This window comes from Chinchilla lanigera, unplaced genomic scaffold, assembly GCF_000276665.1.
Source record: "Chinchilla lanigera isolate Chin_1 unplaced genomic scaffold, ChiLan1.0 scaffold00064, whole genome shotgun sequence".
NCBI lineage: Eukaryota > Metazoa > Chordata > Mammalia > Rodentia > Chinchillidae > Chinchilla > Chinchilla lanigera.
In genome coordinates, this window is record NW_004955465.1 from 6,819,426 (window position 1) to 6,841,537 (window position 22,112).

The following is a 22,112-nucleotide window of genomic DNA, read 5'->3' on the forward strand; positions in this document are numbered from 1 at the left end:
GGCTGGAGAACTTGCATTTCTGACAAGTTTCCAGCGTATGTTGGTGATCCCAGGATCACACTTTAAGTACTACTGTTTAAAAAAAAAAAAAAAAAAAAAAAAGTAAAATGGGCTGGGGATATAGTTCAGTGGCATAAGTGCCTGCCTGGCAAGCACAAGGTCCTGAGTTCAATTCCCGGTACCCAAAAAAACCAAAGAACCACTGTTTTAGTCCAACATCCTCTCCCTTTACTCCATAACCAAGGGCAGAGCATAAGGAACAAAGGCTTTCATCAGAATCATCTGGACAAATGCCCACATCTTCACTTTGTTTGGGAGCATAAGCTAATCTGTGGCCATCTAAATCCCATGCTGTTCTGTAGATAGTTTGATTTCCACTGCTGTGGCTGACTTGTCACTCACACTCTACAAAGAAGGGACAGTGGAAGCCAGCATGATGAGAGGACACTGGGATGAGCTAGCCCAGGCAGCGTGAAGTTAGCTGGAGTGTGACTGATTCTGTCAGGGCGAAGCCCAGGATGGTTTAGATCTCAAATGCAATCCTCCTCTACCTAAAGAAAAGGACTTAAAAGCCTCAGGAGAGGGCTGAATGCCTATGACATGGTTTGGTTTGAATGTGGTTTATGGTAACATTGGAAGGTGGGACCTCAAAGAAGTGGGGCTTCATGGGAGGACTTTAGGTCACTGATGAAGTTGGTTCATGGGAGGACTTTAAGTCATTGGAGAAGTTGCCACCCGGAGGGGTTAAGGTAGCTCTCATGGGGTCCTTGAAACATTTCTCTGAAGAAGGTTGCTATAAGGAGAGCAAATCAGATCTTCTCTTGCACTGACTTCCTGCCTTGTCATATGATCTCTCTTTCTCACATGGCTTTCCACCATTTGTAATGACATCTGCTATGAGGTGAAACAGTCCAGGGGGCCCTTGCCAGAGCCAACTTCATGCTGTTTGAATTTGCATCCTTCAAAACTATGTGCTAAATGACCCCCTTAAAAAAAAAGAAATTATTTAGCCTCAGGTGTATTGTTGCAGGAAAAGAAGATGGACGAATTCAACCCACAAACAACACTCACGCTGAACTCATTGAGAAGAAGAAACAGAGGCAACCCTTTTCCAACAGTTATTGTGGTGGCGGCAGCTGCTGTTGTATCCCAGGATCTGCTGCACTCCTGGGGCAAAGGATCCTTCTCCAGTGTTGCTTGTGCAGCCCTGCCCAATATCCTCTTCATCATCATTAGGGGGCCTTGTTGTGCAGTGCAGTTTCCCTACCTAATGGAGTACCAGGCACAACAATAATAGCACAACATTAATCTCTTGCTGGCATACGTGCTCATCTTGTGGGGCTCATGGCACCCTGCGGTGGGGACCACCCTGCCCAGAGCCCTGTGATGAAGCCCTATTTCAGAGATGAGAGCATATGGCTCCGTGTCAGCCCTTCCGTGGGGTTCCCATATGGGTTACTGGGAAGCAGAAGGAAGCTTGAGGGTCCCAGTGGCAGGCAGGGATTTCTTGATCCCTTTGTGAACAGAACATGAAATCTGTGTCTGGGGCAAAGGAAAATTCGTGGTCTCTATCTTTTCCCTGTAGTTCCTTCATGTTTTGATCTTGATGTTTACCCTTTCTTATTGTGAGTTTCTCTGGTTGACTGATTGCTCGCCAGTCTTTTGGATCGGGGTCATCAGGACACTGGCAGAGTCTATGGTGTGTGTGGGGGAGGGTGGGGTGTTGGTAGGGGTCCTACACTGTGGCAACCTTTGGCGGATCTCTGGAGCCTAGGAGTTCAAGACCAGCCTGGGCAACATAGTGAGACCCCCATCTCAAAACAAAGCAAAGCAAAACAAAACACAAAACAAAACTGACCCAAGTGGAACCCAAGCAGGCTTGTTTTTTTTTTCCCCACTTCTTCACATGTTGGTTTCCTTACCACTTGACTGGAGGGAGCTGTCTGGATTCTGAGGAAGCCAGCGATGTGGAGGAGACTTTGCTTTGGGGATATTTTGCCTTTTTCTTTCCACACATTTTGTAGCAAGAAGGGAGGAGAGTGACCCCCGAGTTTCTGAGGAGTCTTTCTTTATACATTCCCAAGTGTTTCTTTCTCTGGTTGATGTTCCTATCTCTATCCTCATTTTTTTTTTTGAAATACCTCATGCACAGGGCATGTATACAATTGGTTCTTCTCCCCTAGGTATTTCACACCCATACACCCAACCAGCCTCAGATAGGAAATATGTGGGAAAACCTTACATCTGTACTGAACATGTAGAATTTTTCTTGTCCTTAATCTCTAAGCAATAGACATTAACAGTCACTGACATAGCATGGACATGGTGTTAGCTATCATAAGTCAGCTAGAGAAGGTTTAATGTAAAAGCATGTTAGGAGGATGCATGTAAATTTTATGAAAATACTAGCGATTTGTGAGGGACTGGAACATTGGATTTTGACATCTGCAGAGTGATTATTTTTGTGGTTAGTTAAAAGCAATAGTTGGTATTTGACACACTCATTTGGCCTTGATATACTGGCTTGCTCATCTACTTTTATTGTGTAATCTGAAGTGAAAAATAATCCATGTCTGAAAAGGTTGTTTTCTGTGATAAATCAGCACGTGGTCATCTTTATGTGCTGACTGCCACCAATGGCAGCGTAGATCAGAGATGGTGCGAACCTGGGGGTGGTGGAGGTCACTCTCAGATGCTGGATAGCATTGGTTTCTGGCCTTGAGCAGAGCCAGGGACTTTTTTCTTTGCACATCAGTCACTGAGACCTTATAGACCCTGTAGACCTTATAGTAGGCTGTCACTGTGCAGATGGGGAGGAAGAAGCCGTGTCCCTTGCCCTCAAGGAGCATGCGGAAGGGAGTGAGAGGTCAACAGTCACATTGAAGCGATGCTTCAATCAACCTGATGCAGCTGCTGCTTCTGTCCTTTTGTGGAGAAGAGGGCGCCGGCAGGGAGCATGGGGTGTGTGATGAGATGGATCTGGTCAGGGTGCTGGTCGTCAGCAATCTGGACACTTGCACTGGGTAAACTTTTGTGGTGGGTCCTGGTCTGTGCATTGAGGGCTGCCCAGTAGGAGCCCTGGCCTCCACCTACCAGGTTATGTGCATAAAAAATGTCCCCTGACATTGCTAAATGTCCCCTAGGGGACAAAATTGCCCCTGGTGTTTGAGGGGCACTGAGCTGCCTGGGAAATCGGTAGGGACCACGTGGTCCCTGAATACAGAGGTGTGGCACAGCATCATCTATTTGGACATCTCAAGTAATTTTGAATGGTGGGACTCACTCTGCCTGTTGGAAGGTCTTCGGGCAGACCCTGAAAGTCTCACATGCAGAGCTGAAATTAAACCATGCTGATTGGTGCTGGGGCAGGAACTGGAGGGAAAACACTTCCGAAGCAATTAGGGGTGTTATTGGGTGGCCTGCCAATGGGTGTCATTAACAATATGTACCATCTGGTGGCTTCCTTTTTCAACTAATTAGTGTTGCTAAGAACACGTTAAGCTCTTAAAGTCATTATTTTAATGTGCTGTGCACACTACCACTGAGTGCCTTGGGGCAAAATGTAGGTTTCTGTTTATGGCCATCCTGTAGAGAATGGGTTTCATCTACATTCACCAAGAAGGGTTTTGTAGAAGATGATTTTAGCAAGACCGAGCTGCTGTGAAAAAATCAGAAAGCACCAAGACTATAGTCTGGGAGACAGGAAGAAGGCAACAGAAATGACGAGGAGCTGAGGCTCAGGCAGGATGGAACTGGGGACGGGGAGGAGGAGACAGTGGGGAGGCAGAAGCAGCTGGACTTGGACACAGGAGGGAGCCCAGGGTGAGCACAGCTTGTTTGGTTGGGGCCTCTCCCTTTAGTAGATGCATGTGGATGGGGAGCAGAGAACGAAGCAGGTACACACAATGGGGAGAAAAGAGGTGATAAGTTCAAGTAGGTAGCTGGGGCTATGGGGAAATCACCTCCCAAAGCACAGGAACCTGGAGCTGAGGCGAGAGAGCCAGACTCAAGATAAAGCCTCGTGAGTAATCGTGTTGAGGTAGCCGTAGAAGCTGTGGGTGAGATCGCCCAAGGGAGTGTGCACAAGGAGATGGAGTGAAGAGGCTAGTGGAGTCCTCAGGAACCACAGCTGTTTTCCATTCTGACTCAAATCCTACTCAAGTCCTTTGTCCCACGATCCCTTTCCAAACCCACAGCCCACAGTGATTGCCCCATTGCCTCTGCGCCCCCGCCTGTGGAAAGCCTAAGCTACCTGCCCTGTTCTACCCAACTTGCCAACCCACGACCATCCTAGAGCTGTCTTGGGCCCCCCAAACAAAGGCTTTTCTGTTACCTCTCCTGAGTTTTGCTTGTCTTTCCAACTCTACTGTGGGCTCAAGAAGGCCTGGGCTCCAAACCAGTTAAACCTAGCAACAATCTCTCCTCAAAGTTTACTTCCCCGTGCTGCCTGATCCTTAGCTAAAAATTCTGATCCAATTAAACATTGTCTCTAGAGGACAAATCCCAGGTCCCATTGAAAGAACTCTGCACCCATTTCCTCCCAGCCAGCATTGGGGTTCGGGGCTGATCATTAAGCAACATTTCTCAGGTCAGCTTTGTGGACCTGGGACCCTGGTCCAACGAGGAATGTGAAAGGAGAGAACTCTCCCTGGGTTTGCCTCCGAGAATACTGGTTGGTTGGAAGGCTGGTGGCTTATTTTGCTAAAAATAAGCTAGACACTGAAGCAGTGTGTTGGAAAATAAAGCATTGGGCTCTTTGTTTATTTTGGAAAAATATTAAGATTCTGTTAATGTGGTTGTAATTGGGGATCAGTACCAGAAAGACTGGTTAGGGGCCTTTAGTAGGGAGGCTGTCAGAAGGGGTGCATGGGGAGATTGTAAAACCGTTTCTCTCCTGCCAGCTGGGGGTGGGGTTATCTGCCAGGGGAGGCGCAGCCGATTGCCAGAGATTTTTCACCAGGCTGCTCCTGAACTTTACCCCACTGTCGCAATCAAGATCATGTGCGGGAGCCACAGGACCCTGGCCCCCAGCGTGGCTCAACCAGGCTGCGGGCCTGAGTCCAGCTGCGTGCTCTGACCTGTGCAGGGGCTTGGGCTGGTGAGGGATGCTGGGCCTGTGTGTTAGTTCTGGCGCATGAACAGGGCATGAGCTCCTGGGACAGATGGATGGTGAATGTTTGGCAAAGTCAGTGTGGTCCAGGGAGCTCAGTGTCCTCAGTCCTGCTCTCCTCTGCTTCGGAGGGAAACGCCTCAGCCAGCCTCTGGGGCAGCAAGTGGCTTGCGCTCTCATGCAATTTATTTACTCCTCTGTGTTCTGAATTTGTACTGTCTCCATTTTTTTTTTCCCCTAGAGTCTTTGCCCTGGATGATTTTACTTCTTGCCCAGGTTGCCTGTTTAATAATGGTGTGAATCAGAGGGGCAATTAGCCAGCGCCCACAGCGCCGGGCATTCAGACATGTCTCAGCCCAGCAGGAGCCAGGGATTCCAGCTCCCCAGAGCCAGGCTTGATCTCAGGGCTGTGGCCCAGGCTCGATGGACAGACCCAGTGGCAGGTCTCTCCTCTCCCTCTTCCCACCCCACCACAGTTCCACCTGCCCTGTGTCCATAGCTCTAGGGTACAGTGTGACTTTCTGTGAACTTGCTGGAGTTTCAAATCCCTGTGGGAGCCGGGCATGGTGGTGCACACCTGTAATCCCAGCACTCGGGAGGCTGAGGCAGGAGGACCGTTGCAAGTTCGAGACCAGCCTAGGCTACATAAGTGAGCTCAAGGCCAGCCTGAACTGCATAGCAAGACCCTGTCCAAAAAGGCCAAAAAAAAAAAAAAAAAAAAATCCCTGTGGGGATCAGGGCCAAGAGGACAGCCATCCCCAACCCTCAGCCCACACACTGTCAGCATCGATCACTGGGTGTGTTTCCAGGCTTAAAGGCACCCTGAGAAGCAGCAAGCTTCTGCTCAGGATGATGCAGTGTAAACTCAGGAGGTCCTATTCCCTCTCCTGTTATTTCCCACATGTGTCAGTTTCCACAACCTCCACTACATGTCCTGTTTTCCTTCAGTCCCTGGTGGAGGCAGTGGGGGTGGGATAAAGGTGCGCCAAGTGCTGCTGCCCTATCCTTTACAGGGAGTCTTGCTGCGAACTCCAGGTGGGTGAGGGCCAAAGGACAGAGGAGAATTTGGGCTGTGGAGGGAAGGAAGCGGGTGGAGGGACCTGGGGCCTTGGGCTCTGGAGTCTGCAAAGACTTGCTGGAGGGCCTGCAGGTGCTTTCCTGTTGGTACCGGTGCTCCACTGCACCGGCACTGCAGCCTACCCCGGTGTGGGAGGCAGCAAAAGTGGGGATGTAAAAGCAGAGGGAGCCCATCAGGGACAACTTCATGTTCAGCTGCTTGGGCTCCATTCTCTCTCCATCCCAATGTGCCTGCCACCCTTCCTCTCCAACGGAGTGCCTGCAGACACCACCTTCTCCTGCCTGTGGGAACAAGGGGCCCCTCTGGATAGTTTGGGAGGACACCAAGGCTGCCCACTGGCCTCTGCTGCCTGGGAGCTGTGGAAACCTGGGGCTGCCACGTAGGCAGTGACTCAGCACCCACCCTGCAGAGGCCCTGGGAATGCAGTGAGTGTGCTCACAGCTCCGGGTTAATATTTACCATCCCAGGCAGGTCCAGGGTAAATCCAGAAAGAGGGGCGTGGTAGACTCAGGACAAGGTGGACAGAATGGAGAAGCTGGAAGCAGGGCAAGCTCAGAGTGCTTCTCTGAGGATACCCAGCTTATTCCCTCCTGAAAGTCATTTGCTCTGTCCCAGGTGTTTGGTGGGCACTGCAGCTGGCCGACATAGGTGAGGGGCCAGAGATTAAGATGGGCGTTAGGGTTGGAGCTGGGTTAGTGCTCAAGGCCCGCCACACAACCTTGGAAGATTTATCCTCTGAGCCTGGGTTTCCTCCTCTGCTGAAAACACACATCCCTATCCATACACTTCAGGCGCAAGGTGAGGGTCACCCAGGACAGAGCCTGCACAGCGTGGAGCAAGTGGCGGCTATGGTCTTGCTTGTTTTTCTCACCTCTACTCCAAGATCTGCCTTTCCTGCCCACTGACCCTAACAAGGGCAGGCCTTCTCAAATCATGCCGCATGGACCCTGGAGTTCCTGCATCATAATGACAGCTGGTTTCCACAGCCGCTGGGTGGGAGAGGGGGAGGGCGACTGTGAGCTGTGAGCAGGGAGGATCGCAATGAGGGGTGAGCCGCAGAGGGCTGACCTGCCTGTCCAGGGACCCCTTAGTAATCTGGAATTATACAAAGCACCCACTGACTGGGAAAAGTGATCTGGGGACAGTTCGGAGGCAGCATTCCAGCTGCTGGAACTTGGACAAAGGGGATAAAAACGTTGGTCTGTGCTGTGTGGCATCTCCCGTCCTTGGAACCTTATCACACCCTGATGGAAAACCAGAGCTTGGTCAGATGATTCACAAGGGAGGCTTAACTCCTTCCAGGATTGTTCACAGCCAGCTTGGTGTGGGGAGGGCCAAGCAAATATAGGAAGATTTGTTTGTTGATTTGACAGATGTTTACTGAGCCCTGAAAGGCGCAGAGCCTTGAGCTACCCGGTCTTAGGTTTCACAGTTTTACGTTTTATGCAGTCGAAATCCTCCCTCCAGTGAGGGAGGACAAGAACCAAACAAGATGTTTAAATAAATAAACAAGATGACTCAGCTCTCAATAAGTGCTGTGAAGATAAAGGGCTAGGCAGTGCTTTCAAATACCAGCTGTACCAAAATCACCTGGAGGCTTGATAAAACACAGGTGGGGTGGTGGGCTCCGGGGTGGGGCCGAGAATTTGCATTTCTAGCAAGTTCTCAGGCGGTGCTGATGCTGCACATCCCTGGAGCAGCTCTGACAAGCAGACCAGGCCAATGGATGGGGTGGGGTGGGGTGGGGCCCATTTAGAAGGGCTCAGGATCTCGCCCCTTTGTACGGAAGGGGAGGAAGCTGTATGTTACTTTCAGTTCTTTCTTGGAAAGGGCAGCTGCAAAGAAAAAGAAAGCATCTCTCCCTTCTCTACTTTTGTCCTATTTCGGATTAGCTTTTGGAATCCATGGCTCTTGGTTGCTTATGATGGCAGGCTGGGTCCTGCCTTGTGGTCCATAGAGTGTTCTTGTGTATTAATTTGTTCTCATGAAGGAGCAGTTTAAAGGCCATGTCTAAGTCCCATTTTCCAGAAACAGCACTAGAAGCAAGGAGGAGGACATCCTAGTTCTAGTTGTAACCTGCTCCAGGATATGGGTCCCGCCTCAAACATTACCCATCAAGGACTTGTGCTTTTCTTAAAGTCTGTATGTAAAAAACTAGATACATATCACCATGGTTACGATCCTAGGAAGGCATAGGGCATAACTTCTGGGTCTTTCTCACTTTGGTGTCGTGCCACAGAATCTGCCATCATGGTAAGATCATGCCATTGCGTTTGTTGATTTCAAATATTAATTTGATCATTTATTCACAAGAGGCATTAAGCTGGATACTAGAGATACAATGGCAAAGACCAATCAGGGCTCTGCCCTCGTGGTTGTTATGGTTTAAATGCGGGATACAGGCAAGCTAACAGGTAATTACTTATGCAGGGTCATTTTAAGATTCTGTGATGGAAGAGAAACAGGATATAAATGTGAGAGTCAGAGGGCTTCCTGGGAGAAGTGACATGAGAGATGAGGGGCAGTGAACCAGGTACTGATGGTGCAGACGACAGAGCCATGCAGAGCTTTCTGGATGGGAACACGGCATAGGCCAAGGCCCAGAGGGGAGCGAATGGAACATTCCATGACTAGTGTCAGTTCAGGACAACTGGGACAAAGAACTGGAACCATATCCTGTGTGGCCCTGTAGGGCTGAATGAGCAATCGTCTTGAGGGGACGTTGAGAAAAGGTCTTAGCTGGTTGCTGTTTACATCGAGGACAAAGGTGCTGAGTTCTGCCCAGAATGGGGATTAATCAAACACCCAGGTTGGGACAGTTTGCTAGGGTGATGATTAGATTCTGCTTTGCGTTGGCAACGTTAGCAAGTCCTCATTCCCAGATTCTCGCTTCCTCCCACCTGTCGAGCTAGGAGTCTGGGCAAACCAGTTGGGATGGGTGAAGAGGCCTGTGGAGTCGTTCTCCACCACAAAACGTTTCTGAACCATAGTGATAATTCTATTGCAATGTGGTTTGGAGGCGAACTGTGAACACAACGGTCAGGGAAATGTTCAAATATGATTTTCACGTCAACAGTCCTGGCCCCAGAGACTCACAGGGTGTTTTTCGCGTACTCTGCTTACAGACCTGGCGTGTAGGATGCTGTGACCTTCAGCAAGTCAGTTTGGCTTTTGGCATTTTACTCTTTCTAGTTAGACAGTGGGGACAGTTTCTGTGGCTGGGACATCAAGAGTAGAAATGAGACAGTGGCTGTAAAAACATGGGGCTGTGGGAGGTAATGTCCAAATGTCCAGGATGTTAAAGGAGGCTTTTAGTCGCTGATATGGAATTGGCCCTGGCTGAGTCTGTGTGTGTGTATTTAATGTCGTTTATTTCCATAGAAATCTTTTCTACTTGCTTTTAGATGGACTGTCTTCCACGTGACTTACACAGAGAGCAGTATGTTGAGGAACTCAGGAGAATACATCTCCCCAACTAGAAAGAGAATAGGCTCAACCCAACTTTGTCTTCTAGTTAATTTTTAATGTGTTTGGAGTTCAAAGTTTATGCTTTGTGTGACAAGTGCCTGCTGTCTCGAAAACTCTCTGAGCCTCTCACCTCTCCTTTGGAAGTGTTTTTTCTCAGAACTCTGGGCTTTCCCTGAAGTTCCTCGACTGCGTTCATAAGGGAGCGCCCCCTCTGAAAAGCCTGGGTCCGTGTGAACTTGAAGGTGGAATAACTTCCACATCCTAATGAGCTGGTTTTCTGCCTGGCTTGCCTGGGCTCCAGCTGACCCGGATTTCTTTCCCGTTCTCCTCTCTCCTGTGGCTCACTTGACCCTCAGAAACACTGAAGGGAAGATGGAGGTTACCTGTAGGGGAGACTCTGGGCCTTTTCTAATTGTCTGGCGTTTCTGTTTCTCAAGCTGATTCCCACATATGCCTTGTAGACAGGAAAGAAATTCTCAGCTCTGAGCAGTGACTGTCTTTTCCGGGGCTTTCTCTTTTTGCATGCCCGATTTCCTCCCAGTTTCTGTCTCCCCTTTTGAAGACTGGCAGGAAGGTGGAGATGAATTTCCACCTTAAATGTGATCTTTGGGCCCGGTTGGTGCAAGAAAGAAGGAAGCTGCTAATTCCAAGTGGCTGTTGCCAAGTGGAAATTATAGTTCACGTCTGAGACAAGAGCTAACCTCAACTTTTTTTCATCCTGAAGCCCTGTACGTAGGTTCCTAAGGGGAGGTTAATGCCTTTCATCAATCTTCTGATGAAGCATACCCAAACCAACTCTCTTATAGAAAGACAATGGGTGTCTCTCCAAATGTTTTTTAAAAACTGCATATAGTGATATAATATGTATGAATATTCTGTGATATAGATTCATAGACCTAGGCCAAAGGGTACTAAACTTTTGCATTTTGATAGATAATATGAGGCTGTCCTTAAAAAGGCTGTGGCGTTATGCTCCTGTTTTTCTACATCTGTGCTAACAGCTGATGGTGCTAATCCTTTACATTCTTACCAACTTGATAGTGCAAAGACGGCATCTCACTTTAATTTTTATTTTTCTGATTGCTAGCGAGGTTGAATATCTTTTCTTATCAGCCAATTATGTTTCTTCCCTGAAATACATATATTTATCCTTTGTATTTTAAAAATTGATGTGTTTCTGGCGGTTGTGAGGTCCTGAGTTCCATTCCTGGTACCCCAAAAATAAAAATAAATAAAAATTGACGTGTTTGACTCATTAGCTTACTTTGTTTTCAGCATACACTCAGTTCCTGGTAACTGAGCTTTGGAAATAACTGATGACGGTGGGAGAATGTAGTAAATTGGAAAGATCACAGCATTTGGGAGCAGAAAGAAGGCCATGGTGGTAATTTTGTCCAAATGCTTTGTTTTATAGACGAGAAAAAGTTTTGAGAGGTGAAAGATGGCTCAAGAATGACCAGTGAGGGTTCTGAAAAGTAATTCTAGTTTAACATTTTCCCCCCATCTGCTGCTTCTTGTGAAATAGTGTTTATAAAGAATACCATTGCCCAGTCTTCTCTGGCCAGGAAATCATCATTAATGTAACAGCAAGCAAATGCAAATGCAAAAGATAAGCTTTTTTAGCCACGTGGATGGCTCTCTGGAGCTGATTTCAGGCATAAAACTAAACACAATTTCTTAAACCAGGTAGGTAAAAATGAGTTGATTTTGTGAGGAAAGGCACATTGAATGCTGATGAAATAAAAGGGTTATTATGCAAAAGTGGGGATGGCTAAATAGCCCCCTGCTCACCCGTGAAGCAACCAAGTGGTTGTGCACCTTCTGTTTTTCAACCTTTTATAGCAAATTATTCGTGGAAACAATCAAATTTGGAAACTTCCTCCCTACACTACTTAAAAACATACTCCACATGTTCTAGGAGTGTGTTTTCAGACATACAAGGTGTTTGGCTCGCGAAGAAACCTGGGTGTGAACTATATGAGCAATAAGGTAAAGGCTCAGGCTTGGAGTCAGGTGAGCGACCAATGCAGGGGAACTTCCTAATGCAGGAGTGGAGCCCGGGGGTAGGCAGCCTCCTCGGTGCTAGGAAAGGAAAAGGGTGAAAGGCAGAGTGGCGTTTCATCATTGCAAAGGTGGGGAGCAAGGGCAGATGAGCTGTCTTGTTCTCGTGCAGTCTTACAGGGAAGCAAGGCAAGATGGGCAGGATCAGGAGTGTTCCTGGGCCTGTAGGCTGTACAGGTCCAGGTAGGCCGGGGATACACACCACCAGGAACCTGGGAAATGGAACAATGTTACTATTAAAACCCCTTTCTGCTGTGCTGGGACTAGAGGTTTCCCTGAACTTGCAGCCATGTCCCCACCCACAGACTCCACTCTCTAAATCATGTGGTCACCAGAACTGTTTTGGAGCTATGTACTTTCCTGGGAGTGACACCTAGTTCCTGAGTTTGCCCGGAACTCAGGGGTTTCCTGAGATGTGGGTCTTTCATCGTGAGCGTGAGGATAGTCCAGGCAAACCAGGATGGTAGGTCACCTTGTATGACTCTCCAGACTCTGTTAGAGTCTCTGTCTCTTTCCACTTTTGGGGAGTGGGAATAAAGCTGCTGCTCACATTCGGGGACTTGGCCTGGGGCATGGATGAGTGAGCTTGTGTCTCAGACCCTCAGGAACCAGTAGCTCACTGGCTGTGCAGCATCCTCCAGATCCCGGCTCCAGCTGGATACCCTCAGGCTCTTGGGCGCCAGGGTCATGTAAGACTGGGAAAACCTGCTTTTGGCTCCAGGCACTAGAGAGGAGGAGCATTCCGCTCAGTGATCAGCTGAGGATCTAAGCATGACAGAGAAAGTCTGGGTGGGGTGTGGGATGACTGGGACAGGAGCATCATGGTGGGTTGAGGAAACACTTGAGAAGCATCCATTGTCAACCTTTTATATGGGAAATTACACACACACCGCTAACAGTGTAGTAGAGTGCATAGCACAATAAACTGTCCTGTACCCAACACAGCCTCAACAATGATCAAACACAGCTGGTCCTTTTACCATCCACCCTACACGGACTTTCCCTCACCCCATGATTATTTCCAGTGGTCTTAGATTTCCTAGGTTCAGTCCAGTAAACTGTGTGGGGAATGAGGAAAAGAGGGTGAAAGGTATCCACTACATTTCACAAGGTAGAAGTCCCTGTGAGTTCCTGATTTTATCCCATGGAACTTTTGGGGTCTTGAGACCATAAACTTTGCCTTAACCTCCTGGCCTTGTGGCTGGATCCTGTGTTCCATGATGTTGGCTATCTACATTTTACCCGCTTCTTTCTGTGTCTTTTAAAATCATAGACATCCGTTTATAATCTACTTGGTTTATTCTCTCCCTCTCTAGCCCTTGTGCTCTCCAAGGTCAGGGACTGAGTCATGACTTGTATCTCTCAGACTCCTAGGACAGGGTAGCCATGGACAACACATGTAAGGGGCAAATGACTGGAGGGTAAGTATAGGGCAATGCCTTATTTTCAAGGCTGGCTTCTAGGATTCAGAAACACCTACAAACTACAGGTGTGAATGTGTGACAAAGGGCTACAATTGTCCACACAACTTTCAGCAACTCTGAGAGCAATGACTTCCGGATTCCTTTGGGGTCCAGCCTATGGGACTTCTTCTGTGCTTCCTTGACAAGCATTTGTGTTCTTCTGGTCTCGTCTGCCTTCTGCTTTGGGTCGGGGTGGCAGCTCCTCCCAGCGTATGTGCCACTGAAGGAAAAAGGTCCCCTCGGGTTTCCAGTCCTAGGGCAGGTGTTTCCCAGCTGGGACTGAACCAACCCTTTCTTCTTCTTTGGCCTCCCTGTGCTTACTGGGGCTCCCCTTTGATCTATTGTTTCAAGGAGCCGGCTCATTCCTTGAAGAATCCTCCTTTGTTTACCCAACAGCAATGAACTCTGACCGGAGCTGCCCAGTAACCTTTGCGCACCGCCCACCTCCCTCAGAGGGGCTTTCTAACCTCCAGAGATGAGGGGTCCCACTGACAGGTGCCAGAGTGCAGGCATGGACCACTATGTTGTGGAACTGGCAAAGCAAGTAGGCTAGGAAGATAATTGGAAGGAGGACCATTAATCCAGTGGAGAGCTTTGTCCATGGTTAAACTCACATGGATGAGCATTGGGAGCCGCGCAGGGAAGCAATGTTCTGCGATTCTTTGAGCCACTTCACATTTGCTGCCCATCATGTTGTTTTGCCCCACCCACACTGCAGTAAGAGATGGAGCCCGTGCTCCTACTCCAAGCACAGAGACCATCTTTTGCCCCCAGCAGCCTTCTGAAGGCACATACAGGACAGTGGTCCCCAAACTTGAGTGCGCCCTAGACCCAGAGATTCAGATCCAGGAGGTCTGCGTTGGGGCTGGAGAATTTGGATCTTGAACAAGTTCTCAGGTGACACTCATCCTGGCCACAGCCTCCTCGAAGAAAAATAAGGTCCACAGGAGCCAGAGTGGACTGTCCCTCCACATGCCTTTTACTGACGAAGTCCAGGGGGAGACGTATAGCCCAAGAGGAGAGGCGACTGTTGGGCGAACTCAAGGTGGTGCATTCCCTCTTTCTCCTCCACAGCTGGAAGAAGTTGCTGGCCTCTGAGTGATGGTGATGACCCCAAGGGAACTAGAATTTTGTGCTAAAGTAAAGAGGGATGTAGTGAGAGACAGAGTTTGAGAATTTGCTCTGATGGAGTAGAGGTGACTGTCAGAGGGCTTGAACACAACAGGACGGTGTGAGGGACAGGAGCCCTGAGATTGCAGGGGCAAAGGATGAGGGTGGGAAGGACATGCAGGGGTGAGACAGCAGCACGGGTGCTGCAAGGACTGAAGGGTGTGTAGGTGGCATGTATCTATCGATTGTGGAACAGAGGAGGAGTTGCCACAGGAGGTGGGGCCTGTGGAGGGACGCAGATCCGGGGCTCAGGGTCTGGTGTTTCCCCTGGCAGTGGGGACACGGCTCATGGCATCATGGTGATCAGCTCTCTCTACCTTGGCTTCTACTCTGTCCCCATGGTGAGTCCCTTTCTGTGGCCTGCGCCAAGCCTTTTCCTCCTCTACAGCTTCTGCTTACTGCCCTTGCTAGCGTCTTCTCTCCTTCCTGCCTGCCACTCTGCTTCCTCCAGAGTCTCACTGTGTGTCACCCATCCTTAGACCTCCTCTGAAGATGGGCAAAGGTGTGAACTCTCAGTCCTCTCTGGCTAGATGATAGGAAGCCACTGAGGGCAGTGTCTGCTATGTGGCCCAGGAAGCCATGCTGAGACGGGCAGGTAGAAGAGCTGTGGGCACGGGAGGCACTATACTTCTACAAAAGCAAAGCAGAGCCCCTGCTCTGGGGGATTCTAGAAGGCCTGGGATACCAAACAGACTCCAGAAATGTCAGACAAGGGAACAAGATGAGATTTTTCTCTTCTGGGACTGAAATGTAGGGTGGAGGTGTGGGGATGGACAGCACTCAGGGCCGTGGCTGGGTGGGGTAACAGTGCTAGATGAGGCCAGAGGGAGAGGAGCCACAGGCCTGAGGGTGGGCTGGCACCACAGTCCTCCCTGCTGGACTAGGTTGGGCCTCTGATCCTGGACAGTGAGGCTGCTTGTACTCTCAGGGAGGGATCTGTGGGCCTCAGCTGTGAGAGCAGGAGGATACGGACTGGCCAAGGCCACAGGGGGCAGGTGCAGGTGGACTGTGTATATAAACCAGATGGGCAGTGTAGGATGTGTGCTTTTGGGACCTGATTCCCAGGAAAGAGAATTCCTTTTTTTTTTTTTTTTTTTTTTTAGTATTTTTGAGACAAGTTCTCACTATGCCATTCAGGCTGGCATTGAGGTCACTTTGTAACCCAGGCTGGCCTTGAACTTGCAAGGATCCTCCTGCTTCAGCCTCCCGAGCGCTGGGATTACAGGTGTGCACCACCACGCCCGGCAGTAATTCCATTCTTAACTGTGAATTCCTAGGTGGTCGTAAAGGCGCCTAATCTGTACAACGCTCCCAAAGCCATGCCTAAGGAGCTTTCCACCTGGGGCTTACCTGTGAGCTGGTCAGAAGGCACAGAGTAGTGGTGGCAGCTTCTGGGAAGAGTGGGCAAGGCTCATGGGTCCCTGAGAATATTCTGGCAGAGGCTGAAGGCAGCGGAGCTACTCTCCTGCCCAAGGGGCAAGCACTGGCTTGGGGTGGGCATGGGCTGGCTGCGCTGTCTGTGGTGCCCTCCTGGCTCTGACACTGTGGCCCCCAATCCAGCCCTTCCTGCTCTATTGTTCACAGGGCTGCACCCCGTCTCCTTCCAGTAGTGGGAGCAACCTTGAAAAGACCAGCCTGTCCCATTCTCTGCTTCCCCACAGGTCAATGACAACTCATTCCGTATGCTAACTTGTCTAGGAACACCGGCCAGCGGGCTGTGCTGAAGTTTGCTGCTGCCACTGGGCTACTCCTATCACTGGGCACTTCACTCGTGGGACCTTCGCTGACCAGATCCAGGTAGCCTTCCAAGAGCCAGGTCTCCTGGTGGTTACTGACCCCAGGGAGACCACCAGTCCCTCACGGAGGCGTCTTATGTCAATCTGCCGACCACTGCTCTATGCAACACAGATTCTCCTCTGCGCTGTGTGGACATTGCCATTCCCTGCAACAATAAGGGAGCTCACTCAGTGGGTCTGATGTGGTGGATGCTGGCCCAGGACATGCTGTGCATGCGTGGCACCATCTCCCATGAACACCTGTGGGAAGTCATGCCAGATCTCTGCTTCTACAGGGATCCAGAGGTTGAAAAGGAAGAGCAGGCAGCTGCTGAGAAGGCTGTGACCAAGGAGGAACTTCGGGGCGAATGGACCTCACCAACTCCCGAGTCCACTGCTGCTCAGCTGGAGGCTGCACACTGGTCTGAAGGCACACGGGTGCCCTCTGCGCCTATTCAGTAGATCTCTACCAATGACCGGAGTGCACAGCCGGCCACAGAAGACGGGTCTGGGCCCCCACTGCACAGGCCACTGGGTGGGGAGCAACCACCACCGAGTGGTCTTGAGCTGCTCTGCAGACACTTCAGCAAAATGGAAATGAGGTTGATGGAAAGTAAAACACCCATTTCTAAAAACACCTCCCCCGCAACAATTCAAATAAGTGCTGGGGTTTGGTGTAAGATGAGGGCCCAATTTCATTCACTTGCATGTGGATATCCAGTTTTCTAGGGAGATGTTGGTGAAGGAAACAAACTTTGAGCCCCAAAATGAATCGGGGCTGGCAACCTAATGTACAGTGTGCTGGCTGAAGTTAACAAGGCCGTGTTGCCTACTTGAGACTCCTTGAGACAATAGGTCTTAAGCTTCCTTACCACAAACGGTAACTATGCGAGGTGAAAGGTGGGTTAGATAGCACAATCACTGCACTCTTTCTGATGAACACCTACGGTCATCACAGGAGATGGGCTCCAGAACCCTGCGCTCCCACCCCCTGGGTACCAAAATCCAAGACGCTCAAGCCCTTCTATAAAATGGTGTAGTGTTTACATAGAACACACCAGCCTCCTCCCATAGACTTTAAATCACCTCTGGATCACTTATAAAGTACCTAATACAGCGAGGCATGGTGGTGGCATGCCTGTAATCCCAGCTAATGCCGGGAGTCTGAGGCAGTAGGATTACCACAAATTGAAGGCCAGCCTGGGCTATATAGTGAGCTCCAGTCCAGGCTGAGCTGCATAACAAGACCCTGGCTCAGAAAATAGAAAGAAAGAAAGAAAGAAGAAAGAAAGAAAGAAAAAAAGAAAAGAAAACCCAATCCAATGTAAATGCTATGGCAATGGTTGTGATACTGAGTTAGGGAATAATGGAGAAGAAAAATCTGTGCATTCAGTACAGATGGTTAGTTTGGGGAACATTTTCCACCTGAAGTTGGTTTCATCTAAGAGCTGACTGCGTATCAACACAACACTGCATACCTTAAATATACTGTATACAGTTTCAATCTGTCAACTACACAACTTCCATGAAATTGTCACAATACAGTTCAAGTGCAAAAGGAAGTGGATCCATCTGAGGTTCCAGCGGTTTCTCCTCTCATCTCTCTTACCTGTGCTCATTAAAGCTAGAATAGCTATATTGCTTGAACTCACTGCACCAGCGGCGCTAGGTACCATGCATGATGTGCAGCTGTTACTAGGGTTTTCCATCATCTCAACCAGAAACACTTGCCAGTGAATGCCGGTTCTCCATCCCTCTTCCCCAGTGCCTGCCCACTTCCAGTCTCTGTACATTTGACTATTCTAGGACCTCTCGTAGGTGGAATCCTACAGGAGTAGTCCTTTGTGACTGGTTTATTTCACTCAGACATTGTCCTCAACGTCCACCCATGCTGTGGCAGTATGAGAACTTCTTTAAGCGCTGGCTTAAAGAAGTGTACACATGTGTCCCCTGGCACATGTGTACATTTTCTTTATCTATCTGTAGTGAATTGACAACTGGTAGTCAACTTACAACCTCCAGCTGAACCAAGAAAGTGTGGTGCTGGGTGTGGGTGGCCCACCTGAGGATTGTTGCCGGCAGCATGAGAGGCAGAACTGGAGAAGAAGTGAGGCTGTTGGGAGCTGAGAAAGGCTGTTAGGAGCTGGTAGAAGCTGTAAGGAGCTCTTGGTTCTTTTGAAGGAGCTTGTCATGCTGGCTTTCCTGATGAACTTGGCTGTTTTCATCCTCCAAGGAGCTTGGGGCCTTGTTGGCACTGAGAATAGCTTCGGTTCACCTTGAGGGAGCCCTGTCCTCACTCTGAGCATCGCTTCCTGGTTCCAGAGAGGAAGAAGTTGCACAGCTCAGTCTCCTGGAGAAGCTTGCTGCGTTGGCTTTCCTGATGGGAACTCAGCTGTCTTCTCCACTGGAGGAGCTTGAGACTTCACTGTTGCTGAGGATGGCTGTGCCACTTTTTGGGGGAGCTCTGGTTCTTCTGAGCGTTGCTTCCTGGCTCCAGTGCAGATCCCTCAGCCTTCTAGCACAGATCCTTCAGCCCACTGGCACAGACTTCCTAGATTCCACCACTGACCTTTGGGCCTTCCCAACGCAGATCCGTGAAACAGGCCTGCATGAAATATTGTTATGGGCTCTGGGCCTCCAGTTGGACTCGTAGGAGGCATTATTATGAGCTCTAGGTGTTCAGCTGGACTCATGCAGGACATTGCCATGGGATCCAGGCCTTCAGCTAGATTTGTTGGTCTTAGTGTGTGGACAGACTTCCTGTACTCTCTTGTGTATCATTCTTTGGGTGACTGTTATAATCTTGTAAAATATGTGTCCTGTATTATATTGTTCCCCTTGCAAATAAAACCCCAAAACAACACACCATCCATCAGTCCGTGCACTCTTGGGTGGCTCCCGCCTTCTGACTGTTTTGCAGAATGCTGCCACGAACCTGGGTGTGCAAACATCTGCTCCAGTCCTGCTTTCAAACCGCTCACTTCCCTGTCCTGTGCCATCTTTAGGGCTGAGAATAAATACTCTTTCCGGTTTCCCAGAGTAGCACGTTGGGGTCCTCTTTCAATATATCAAAAAGCAAAGCAAAACACAATCAGGAAAATGCTTCTGGGAGCAAGCTGGTGAGGGGAAGCCACTTTGCTTTCTATTTTGACTCTTGCTGTTAAATCACCGATTTGTAATTCCATTTCAGGGCATGTCGAGCCCTCGATTTTTCTGTTTGCTAGTCCCCATGGGCTTTGGAGGGAGGCTGGGGAAAGCCCCACTCTGGATGGGGCTGGGGCCCGTGCCAGCCCCTCCTTGCCTTCCTGCCATCCTGCACATGTTCCCTGGGTACTGGCACCTGCCCTGCTCCGTCACTGTCACTTCCTGCCCTGTGTTTCAAACCGAGCCTGGAGCAGCCGCCTGGCTGAGAAGTCATTTAATAAGAAACCAAAACCAAAACCACCCAGCGCTTAACGAATAGCTCCGTTCTACCAATTCATTCTGAGTTCAGCTTTCCTCAGATCTCAGCCACCCTGCCCGTGTACCCCTGGCATCTGGGCGCCTCTCTGCACCTCTGTTTCCGGGGTCCTGCACGTGCAGTTGGGTAGGGTAGTCCTGCCTGGTGCTTCATCGGGGGAAAGTTATTCTGGGTCTCTAAAGGCCTCATAAATCTGCCGCTCAGATGGATGAAAGGCTCCATAAAAGTCTCCCCTCTTTGTGCAAGTCTCAAATTTCCCTTCAGTTTAAATTCGACAAATGAAGAATGAAACAACCGAGTCGCAATCCCCCCTCTAAGATTTTCTTTCTTCTCTTTTCTTTTTGAATGAGCACGGCTGTGAGTTTTGAATTCTGCTTTCCTTAGTTTATGATTAGCCAAGTGTGCAGCAGGTTCACGGATGACTCCTCGGGCAGGGACGTCAAGGGCAAGCTGAAGGCCGTTTGCTGGGCCTCAGCCTTGGGGAAGTGAAGTGTCACCGGACTCAGGGTATTTATGATTTTTTTTTTTCTTAAGAGACATTTCATAACGCAAATCTGAGTTCAGTGGGAGTGGTTCGTCCTTATAACAGCCTGAGATTTAATATCTCTAAAAAGGAAGGGGAAGGGACAGGTGGACCCAGGGCCAAATGCACCAGGATCTGCAGTGTGACCTTGGAGTGGAGGTGACCTTGGAGTGAAGAGTCGGACCTGGCTAGTCACTATCTCCCTCCCTGGTGCGGGGGAGGTGACAGGGACGGGCGCCGCTGTGTGGTTAGGGCTGGCGGCTTGCTGGCGTGCTAGTACCATGCTGCGTCACCCTCTTGGGTCTGCCCACCTACGAGCCAGAGCATGCACTCCTTCCCCTCGGAGGCCGCGGCTGGATAGGCCCTTCTTCTTGAACGCTGCTGTGGGTTATGGATATTAAAACCCCCATGATCACCTGGTGTGATGGTCTCACACTGTAACCCCAGCATGCTGGAAGGCTGAGGCAGGAGGATCACAAGTTCTAGCCCAACCTGTGCAACTTATCAACTTAGCAACACCCTCCGTCAAAATAAAAAACAAAGGGCTGAGAATGTAGCTCAGTGCAGAGATCCTGTGTTCAGCCCCCAGTAGCAACAAAATAAAATAAAACAAAAACAAAAACAAAGCCCCACACAGGCTCTTTTCTACTTGCTACACCATCTTCCTGGCCTTTGGTGATTTTTAAAAATTATAAAAATGACACTCACTGATTGAAGTAATTGAAGACAACGCAGAGCAGCAAGCAGAAAGCACCACGGCATCTCCTTTCCGGGTCTGGTGTCTCCCTGCCCTCCCGGCCCCCTCACTACGGATGGCAAATTTTCCTGTTTCATAGACACGAAAACTTGGTACTGAGTGATTTTGCACTGAAGAGTTGGGGTTCTGGCAAGCCCCCGACCAAGTTTCACTCTGGAGGATTCAGACCCCCACAAGGCTGGCGGCACGGACCTGGCCGGGTGGTTCTCCTCCCCACCATCCCAGGGCAGGGTCGGGGGCAGCCTTCGCCCATCTCCCCGCGCCCCATCCCGCAGGCGCGCCACCCCCTCCCCCATGCGAGGGGAAGGTGGGCCTGGCGCTGCAAGGTATTCTGGGAGAGAGGAAGGGAGAGACACTCCATTCTCACACTTTGTATTACAGTATATTGTTAAATTGCTTTACTGCTGTCATTGGGAATCTCTTCCTAATTTATAAATTAAACTTTCCTATAGGTGTATATGAAGAAAAAAATATAAGCTATACAGGGCCTCCGCTGGGGTCTCGCGTTAGAGGGGACACGTCGTTTCTCACTTTAGATTCCCGCATGGAGTGTCTTCCCAGATCAGTGTAGAGACCCGGCTCATTCAAGAGGTGCATGCAGCTCTGTAGGGACACAGGGCGGATTTCCTCGTCATCCCCGTGTGGCTGGCTCGGAACTCCTTTCCAGTTTTTTACTATCAGGAGCGGTTCTGAAACTGAACTCCTGTCGTGTGCAAACCCTGTATTTCTCTTGTCTTTGTTTTGATAGTGCATGTTAAGTGCACGTTAGTCACACAGGCTAGAGAGCCGTGTTTTGGCGTTGTTCGTGTACACGCACATGTATGTCCATCTCCTCTACCTCCCCCATAACCTCCGGTACTTTGCTCCCCTTCTGTGTCCTGCCTTTTTTCAGTACTGCTTCTACTCCCTCTCTCTTTCTCTCTGATTCCATATATGAGAGAGAACATTTCACATCTATAGAATAGATATCTGCCGGGGGGATTCCTGGGCATGCCCGATTTCCACACCCACTGACAGAGTACTTTCTGGAAAAAATTGAGCGATTCACACTGCCGCCAGCTCCAGGCTGTGCCTGGTCACTGTCCTTTCTCTTGTGAGAACTACCTGTCTATATATTATTCTTCATATTTTTTTTGGGTTATTTCTCTTTATTACTGATTTTTTTTTTTGGAGACAGGGTCTCGTTATGTCACCAAACTGGCCTCCAACTCACAGTAATCCTCCTGCCTCAGCCTCCTAAGTGCTGG

General features: G+C 49.5%; 1 pseudogene; it reads left to right on the forward strand.

Annotated features, from left to right (window-relative positions):
* Positions 1-16,760, forward strand: part of LOC102021863 — a 60,394-nt pseudogene extending 43,634 nt beyond the window's left edge.
* The last annotated feature ends 5,352 nt before the right edge of the window (positions 16,761-22,112 follow it).